Source organism: Anabrus simplex, chromosome 12 (genome assembly GCF_040414725.1).
Source record: "Anabrus simplex isolate iqAnaSimp1 chromosome 12, ASM4041472v1, whole genome shotgun sequence".
NCBI lineage: Eukaryota > Metazoa > Arthropoda > Insecta > Orthoptera > Tettigoniidae > Anabrus > Anabrus simplex.
Genome location: NC_090276.1, coordinates 67,256,331 through 67,266,392, shown reverse-complemented (window position 1 = coordinate 67,266,392; position 10,062 = coordinate 67,256,331).

Genomic DNA, 10,062 nt, shown 5'->3' with positions numbered 1-10,062 from the left:
GTAAATTCATGAAGCAGGATGCTGCCCTACTTGCACATAGTCCAAGTGAGGATCTCTCCTCTAACGGGTTATGGACCACCGGTGAATTGTGTAGTCCTGGCCGCCTGAGCACAAGGAGGGCCACGACTCAGAATATGTCCGAGATGCCCACTCCCATTCCATAGCAACTGGTATCCCGACTCTCAGGACCACTTACTAGGCCACTCAGCTGTTGCCCATGGTTCACGAACTAGGACGTGACTACAGTAACCCACAAACATGAACCATGCATTTATAAACATAATTTAAAATTGTCCAAAACATCCCAAATGTACCATTCTTTGAGGTTTACCTTGAAAATATTTTTGCGAGAGTTCTTAGGATTATATGAATAATTGTTCGTATTATTATTTAAAAATAAATTATTGATGTTATTAGAGTATTATTTCTCTCACACTCTTGCATTCTTGTTATAAATTCTCAATTTTTTTATTTGAGTGAGGTCTGTCAGATACAAACGTTTATACATCTCACGTGGCACTATCAGAAAACCAGGTTTGAGAAAATTATCAGGAAAAATCTCTTGCACGTACAACACATTTAGTACTGGAAGTAAAATTTTGAGAAAAAACTTTGTACAAAATTACAGCAGCTGCGTCAGAACTTTCCAGCATCGGATTTTTCTCTGCCCTAGGCCCTTTTTTCCTTCAGGAACAGTTTGTAGCATTATACTCTACTTATTAAGCCCTTACATATAAAAATACGTACTGCTAGCAGTAATTCTCGATAATGGAATGTTGACAGATTAGAATAGTTTCTGCTAGGAATTGCTCGTATATTCCATTATGACAAGACACAAGTGTTAATGTACTATTTCCAGTTAATAATTATTGGTAAATCTCTGAACTCAGGATGAACAATGAAATATTCCTCAGAAACACGAACAAAAGTACAAGGCATCTGCGGTGGTCGTTCTCTTCTCTACACGATTTGTCGTTCATAACGAGAACGGGTTAATTTGACTGTTTCTAATGTTCTCCTGCGTACAGAACAACGTAAACTGTCCACATAACAGCACGCCAGGAATCGAAAGAAATTCAAAAGAGGAAATATGAAGTACAATGAAATTCTGAAGATATTCTTCGAGAAAGTGGGCGTGGCTTTTCGAAGGGATTTTTGAAATACACCAGTGGGACATTTAAATATAGCCATAAACGAAAATAATTATTTCACCATGAGCGTCAAGGAGTTGGGTAACTTTTAAGACGAAAAGCTTAATTTTTTTGTTTGGACGGTTTTCACTTTAAAACTCAGTAGGGCCTCTCCCTTAAGTACAAGGTCGATATTTTACTTACCCGTATAACATTGTTTCCTTTTCATATACACTTTACTAGTGTATGTTCCGTGCTCTCAGGGGAGAGATGGTGTAAATAAGCGTGAGTGGAGGTTTTAAAAGAAGGAGAGACCATGGTATGGAGTCATAATGCAATTAAAGAGAAAAAATAAGGCTAATATTCAGTTATAGGGGAAGGAATATTCGAATAATTTCCGATTTCTTTGAAAACAATTTAGAGAATTCTAGGTAAAATCTTCATAGGGAATATGCCAACTTGGCGCAGCCCTATATTAAGATCGTTGATGAATGATTTTGATTCATAAATTCCACAAACCGACTCCAGGCTAAACAAACGGAGCGTAAAACTAAGAAAACACACAGATATTATACCGTATTTCAATTATTAATCATTACTTTACGTAAATGCATATACTCGAAAATATCAAAGTCGATTTACAGTAAGCGTGTTTTTGTTTTTATATTGGACCCTCGTCTTACAGGTAAAGTGTTTTAGCCATGGTCACTCGAAAGTTCCTAATCTTAGATTATCAGGTTCGATTTAGCTTCGTGCTAGCAGATTTACTGGCAAGATAAATAACTCCTCCAAGACGAAATTCCGGCAACGTGGCGTCTACGAAAACTGTTAAATTACTGGAACATAAAACCAATAACATTACTATTACAGTCAGGATATTTAGCGATTTATAGATTATAATGCAAATGTATTGAAGTCAATAAGAAGTATAGCCTAGCCGGGATGACAGCTCTGCTATAAGATTTGCATAAACATAAGGGGTTTGTTCTAGTAGAACGACTGGATGTTATGTCCATTAAAGAAAATTTCACCACTGAAGGAAGTAGTGTGTTTTACTATTCACTAAATTTATTAAACTAGCATTTATTTTTCCGTTGTTAAAATTTTCATTCCATTTGATTTTCCAGACAACAGAGCTTTTCACTAGCGCGCACTCGAACACTGAGCTCGGTGGTGCGTCGAATTTCTGATCTCCAGCACGGCCTCTCACATCGCAGTGTCGTTCCGTAACAGTTCATTTGACAACTAACACCACAGACTGAGCTCCATGTACCGTCTGACGTATTCACTCCTTGCTGAAAAGACGGACCACAAATTTGCGACTGTATGTGTTCACTCGTGACTGAATCTTGACAGTTTCTTTCTTTATATATCCGGGGGAATAGTCTTCTGCTTTCCATTTCCAGATCGTTCTGGGTGCCTCGGTGCCAATCCCCATTTTCCAGCATTGTTACCTCTGGCTTGTGCCTACAATCTGTCTTCATTGTCGTATTAGGCAGCCCTCTATACATAACTGTCATGCAGACCAGAGGACGCTCAGAGTTCGATAAACATGAATGATGTATTACGGAATATCAATCCGTCCCTACCATCAGTTTTTCCTGTTTATTTTGGTTTAAATAAATAATGAAGTTCCCGTTATAACCCCAATCAAATGTGTGTTAATCTACGATTGTGGCAAAATATAGAAAGTATTAAAATACCACCGTGTTTACAGATTCAATAATCCCATAATGTGGTAAATAATAAATCTCATTGATTCCTGACCACAATGTTAATCGGTCGAGTTATTTCTCACTGAGATAAACTGATTAATATTAAGCTCTTCTCGGGTACTCACACACGATGAGAATTGCTATCAGACTGTGAGTTTGAGGAATCACGACGAAATTCAGTATCCAACTTTTTGTCATTATCCTGGAGATAATCTACCTTCTTGAGGTGAAATGACAGCGAGAAACGCATTCCACTTCTAGGTCGGAAAAATTGTGATGGAAGCCTCACACAAAATCACTTTCACATGTGCTGTAAAATCTGAGCTGGCAATGAACAAATTATGGGTGAGCACAAAAGAATGATTTCTTGACAACATCGTGGGATGTTAGTCTGGCAGGTGAAATGAAAGGTATGTTAATAAATTTAAAATATAATATTACTAGCAGAAGTACCCGTTCTTCGTACGGGTTATCAGAAACTGGCTTTAGTTACTCATACTATCGGTGTGACTGACTTCATTAGATATTTATATCACTGGTGTATTTACACGTACTTAATTACGTAGAAATTATTTGTCATGTTTGGAATTATAGTGTACCTTCTTCTCCTTTTCATCATGGGGGCCTCTAAATATTAGTTCCTAATTAGCGTCGACCTCTAAGACCTTTTGCTACCATACGTTTCATTCATTCCCACCTAGATATATCTGCTCCCTTCACAAATCTGCAGGTTTAGTGTTAGTATACTTTAGCCAGGTAGTACCACAAATATAAATATTATTGAATGTATTTGTTTGATCCGACATTTCATAACTATTAAAAATATGATAAAGGAACTACGCGACGCTTAAAAGAAACTACTATAATTATCGATAATTATAATTCTCAGGGCTTGTCACTCATGTCGCAAATGATATAATGAATCTGAGTATAAATGTTGAGAAATTTTTTCAAGTAAGGGGCGCACCATCTTGACAATTGTGTACAGTATATAGATTGTTTTCATGGTTACAATGATCGTAAAAGTGGACTAAATTATCGGCACTAATAACATCAGTGATACTACTACTCCATGATTTGATAGAAAATAGTTTAAACTATAGGTAGCAGACTCCGCAAAATGCTGAAACCTACTTCACTCCCTTTCCATCCCCGCCCAAAGGAGTGTTATGAGCGTCTTGCACAACAGTTTATTTTTTCCAGATAGTAAGTCATATGTGTATCAATTTTGGTTGGCAGCTATGCCCAAACGTACATGCATAATCTAGCTGCTGAAGAATCCTGGAGCGGACGTTGCCATGGTTACGGCCGTTCGTTTCTTTATCCGATTCCCAGAGCAGGGGTAGTGTGATTCCAATATCTCCATAACGGTTGGTATTAAAGCCTTCAAACATGGTTTTCGGGCCAGAAGGTTTTACCGAGTTTTGTTCTTTGCGTCAAGGGGCTTAAAATGAGCTTTGTCTCGTTCTTGTATGACAAATTCGATTACGCCTATATTAGCCTATTATTTTAATATTTTTATATCTCCCCCCGTCGCCCCCCCCCTCAAATTGTTTTGAAAATAAAATACAACCCATGTTACTCACTGGCAATGTAACTTTCTACAGGTGAAGTAATTTTTAAAATCGGTTCAGTAGTGTTTGAGTCTATCCGTTACAAATAAATATACAAATATTTCCTCTTTATAATATTAGTAGACAAGTATAAATTACATCCCTACAGATACGGTTTCCGTCAGGAAGGGCTTACATGTGCGACAAAGTTCGCACCCGCAACCTCACAGGTGTGGGTAAAGCGATAGAAGAAGAAGAAGATACTCAATTTTAAAAAAATCACCCGCTTTTTTATTCTTTTCACTCCCTTAAGTGGATTTGCAAAACGGGTGTGTTCATTTTTAAAGGAGATTCCAAGTTCCAATTTTAAAGTCTGTAACATCTTCTTTTTTGAGATATATGTATACTCATATAAATAATTCAACTCCTTCCTCACTTCCTTTCACACACACCCCCCCGCCCCCTTAAGTGGATTTTCTGAAAACGAATATTAGCGTTCTTTTATTTTTAAAGGAGATTTCAAATATCAATTTTCATGCCTGTAACATGTTAAGTTTTTGTGATATGGTAGATAATTTCCTGGAGCAGACGTTGCCATGGTTACGGCAGTTCATTACCTTATCTGATTCCTAGAGCAGGGGTAGTGTGGTGCCAATATCTCCGGAACGGTTAGTTTTAGGGTCTTAAAACATGGTTTTCGGGCCCGTAGGGCTTACCGAGTTTTGTTCTTTGCGTCAAGAGGATTAAATTGAGCTTTGTCTCGTCCTTATACGACAAATTCGATATTTTGCCTATATTAGCCTATTATGTTTAGATCTCTCCCCCGTGCTCCCCACCTCGAATTGTTTTGAAAATAAAATACAGCCCGTGTTACTCACTTCCAATGTAGCTTTCTATAGATAAAGAAATTTTTAAAATCGGTTCAGTAGTTTTTGAGTCTATTCGTTACAAAGGAACAAATTTTTCCTCTTTATAATATTTAGTATAGATGCAATATTATTACCGAGCGAGTTAGCTTGCGGTTAGGGGCGAGCAGTAGTGAGATTGAATTCGAGAGATACCAGTAGTGTGTTCGAGTCCCAATGTCGGCAGCCCTGAATATGGTTTTCCATGGTTTCCCATTTCCACACCAGGAAAATACTGTGCCTGGAGATGTACTTTAAGGCGGCTCCCTTCCCACTCCGAGCCCTTTGCTACCCAATCGTAAAATAAGACACATGTGTCGCTGTGAGGTAAAACCTAGTGATGAGCAATTTAACACGGGGTCTCGAGGTTACTCGAGACTAGCGCCAACACTGTTTCTCCCGAGCAATTTCAAAAGATCACGAGAGCGTTGTCCTTGCATTGTATGGCGGGCAGCCTGTTGACGAGGGCGTTCATTTCTGCAGAGGTCCATTTGACGCAGTATAATGTAATTATAAAGGATACGCTTTCTGGCATTGTATGCAGCAGAAAGTACACGAATGAGTAGGCTAAATACAGAAACTGACGACTACTGTACGTACACCTACCTGGAGACTGGGCAAAATGAACCTTGCTGTATATGCAACCACCATTACGTACGAGTGAAACGTGTAATCTATAAATGCCTGAGTTTGTTCCAATTCTTTCGACAGGTAGGTGTACATCATTATCAGACCCACATTCAATATGCATTTGACCAGTACTTGTGTTCATCGACATAACAGTGACGAAAAAATAATTCCTTAGTTTTCTAGAGTATTGGCCTCACAATTAGATACTTCGGTACATGACGGTGCAATATGTAAGTGTGTCTAATTATACGTGGCAACTTTATGACTATGTCCGAAAAATAACGTAAGTCGTGGACATGAGATTATTTTGGATCACAGTCCGTTTTGCTGTTTGTTCAAAAGAAGTAAAATACGTCAGCAGAAATACTTCAAGGGATGATCCTGCACTTAGAAAGACATAATATTACTGGTGGGGAATCACAGGGAAAACCTCCGGCCCGGTTTGCATCACAAGAAGCTACCCAGTCGACAGCAATTGCGAGGTGTCCAGGTAGGTGTACATCCGTTCATTAGTTTTTAACACATTATAGGGGCCATTCTGCTAAGAAGAAAATGGAAACCTACAACCTGTTTTCCAGTCAGTGACCGGGTCGGGGATGGAATGAAGGAAGCCACCATCTTGCGGTGAGGACAGGAATTGTATCGGCTGCGGAAGCCTGTCCCACTCCTTTGGCGAAATGATTAATGACTGACAGATGTAACGAAGTGATATTGGAGAGTGTTGCTGGAATGAATGATGACAGGGAAAACCGGAGTACCCGGAGAAAAACCTGTCCCTCCTCCTCCTTGCCCAGCACGAATCACACGTTGAGCGACCGGGATTTGAACCACGGAACCCAGTGGTGAGAGGCAGACGTGCTGCCGCCTGCACTACGGAGGCACTTATTCTGCTATGATGTCTATATCAAATAACTCGCGAGCCGTTCAAGATACTGAAATTCTGTTTTTATTTTCGTTAATGGTGTTAAGGCTCTCATAGTTAAACATGCAGTACTTTTCCAGGATTTTGCAAAATAGTATCGGCACGCAAATTCCCACATGAGAACGTCATTTCACGCAAAAACTGTCGATAATAAAATATCAAGCTTACGCTCGTACTTCCTGGGACATCACACAGATCGTAGCACAGAGGAAACCGTCTCGGGATTCTCGCGAGATTCTCGAGAGTCTGGAGCGTGAGCATTGCTCATCACTACACCTAATTATAAGAAAATAGCATTTATTAAGAAGCGAGTGTAGTATTATAATTCTTATAAGAGTATTTTCAAGTACGATTAGTGGCAAAATACGTATGGCTGTTGTTGTTCGACAGAATTAAATGTCTAAGTTTTTGCAATATTTCTCACGTTGTTCTCAACTATTGCAGCAGATGGCATGCACAGAGCAAAACTGTGGTTTGGAGATCTTAACCACAAAGCAAAGCACATTAAAAGAAGGGAAGTGAACTTCCGTGACTTTTGCGGCAATAAATTATCTGTAACCTTCAACGCTTCTGACGCAATTTCCGGTTCTTGTTAGTGATTCGAAATCAGTGCCACTATCAAAACTGAACCTTGCCCTTTTGGACTGCTGTTTTCAAGGCTTGAAATTTGTTCTGGGTACGATATAAATTGGCACCTTATGTGGTTGTAAAACCAGCATTTGGAATAAATACTTACATTACATACATTATCATTAAAGACTGTTATGCCTTTCAGCGTTCAGTCTGCAAGCCTCTGTGAATTTATTAAAAGTCGCCACAATCCTCTATTTGCAACTAGTGCCGTGGCCTCATTTAGTTCTATACCTCTTATCTTTAAATCGTTAGAAACTGAGTCTAACCATCGTGGCCTTGGTCTCCCTCTACTTCTCTTACCCTCCATAACAGAATCCATTATTCTCCGAGCTAACCTATTCTCCTCCGTCCGCCTCACATGACCCTACCACCGAAGCCAGTTTATGCGTACAGCTTCATCCATCGAGTTCATTCTTAATTTAGCCTTTATCTCCCCATTCCGAGTACCCTCCTGCCATTGTTCGCACCTGTTTTTACCCGCAATCATTCTCGCTACATTCATGTCTGTTGATTCTAACTTATGAATAAGATATCGTGAGTCCACCCATCCTTCGATCCCGTAAAGCAAATTTGGTCTGAAAACAGACCGATGTAAAGATAGTTTCGTCTGGGAGCTGATTTCAGTCGTACAGAATACCGTTTAGCGCAACTGCGACCTCACTGCGTTAGCTTTACTACACCTAGATTATATTTCACTTATAATATTACCATCCTGGGAGAACACACAACCTAAATACTTGAAATTATAGACCTGCTCTAGCTTTGTATGACTAATCTGACATTCAATTCTGTTGAATTTCTTACCTACTGACATCAATTTAGTCTTCCAGAGGCTAATTTTCATACCATACTCATTGCGCCTATTTTCAAGTTCCAGGATATTAGACTGCAGGCTTTCGGCACAATCTGCCATTAAGACCAAGTCGTCAGCAAAGTCCAGACTGCTTACTATATTTTCACCTAACTGAATCCCTCCCTGCCATTTTATACCTTTCAACAGATGATCCATGTAAACTATGAACAGCAAAGGTGAAAGATTACAGCCTTGTCTAACCCCTGTAAGTACACTGAACCAAGAACTCATTCTACCATCAATTCTCACTGAAGCCCATTTGTCAACATAAATGCCTTTGATTGATTTTAATAATCTACCTATAATATTTTAACCGATGCCAGTACTGTAATGTGTGTTATCAGGATACACTCGTATCGCATGTAATTAGTATAATATACACTGCAGGCCACTAAAATTGCTGCGTAGGCTGATCAACAAAGGCTGAGACTGATTTTTCCCCGTAGCTTCCGTGATATTTTTCTATCCGCAACATAAATATTTGAAAAGAGCGCGTTTTCATGTATAATGTCCGTAGGCGGCATTACTCTCGTATTGGTAGGTTGGTAGTAATGCTCCATTGTGTAGACACTAAGTGCATTTCGCATACCAAACAATGGAGCTGACGCGAGAAGAGCTGTTTTCGTTTATTGGCTACACTGAGGAATAACATTGCGAAGAAATGAACAGAGCTTTCTCGGACGCAGTGGCAACTTCATCATGACAATGCACGGCCTCAATTCGCAAATCAAGTCCTGTAGTTTCTAGCTCACTTCAATATTACCTGAGCACGGCATCCACCTTATAGCCCTGAACTTGTGCCCTGTGATTTTTTATTCCCATCACTAAAGGCAAAACTTAGGGGCATTCGGTTTCAGAAATCTGAAGCAGTGCTCAAGAAAAATGAGGCGATTCTCAAGGACCTGACAAAGAATGGCTTGCAGTATGTGTTCAAGGACTGACAGAGACGCTATAATAAGTTTATTGAAGTAGGAGGGAACTACTCTGAAAAAGATCAAGTAAAAATTGAAATGGAGTGAAAAAATCAGTCTCAATATTTGTTGATCAGCCCTCGTATACCAGGAAAGTAAGCAGAGAGTAGAATTATATTTAGGGAAAGGATTCTTTGACATTAAAAGGTTAGAATGTAAAAGTATTTGAACAAGGCGCAAGTATCATCTAGCCACTCTACACTTTGTTGGTGATTTGCATAAAATTGAGGGGTCCTGATAGTCCAGATCACTAATGCGAATCTCAGAGTAGAACCGTTGTGTGGGTAGAAGGCACTTTCGGGGTTCTGATAGTTCAGATCGCTAATATTTATGCAAATCTCATTGCAGAACCGTTGTGTGGGTAGAAGACGCTTTAGGGCTTCTGATGATTCAGATCGCTAATATTTATGCAAATCTCATTGCAGAACAACCGTCGTGCGGGTAGAAGACACTTTAGGGGTTCCGATAGTTCAGATCGCTAATATTTATGCAAATCTCATTGCAGAACCGTTGCATGCGTAGAAGGCACTTTCGGGGTTCTGATAGTTCAGATCGCTAATATTTATGCAAATCTCATTGCAGAACCGTTGTGTGGGTAGAAGACGCTTTAGGGCTTCTGATAATTCAGATCGCTAATATTTATGCAAATCTCATTGCAGAACAACCGTCGTGCGGGTAGAAGACACTTTCGGGGTTCTGAGAGTTCAGATCGCTAATATTTATGCAAATCTCATTGCAGAACCGTTGCAC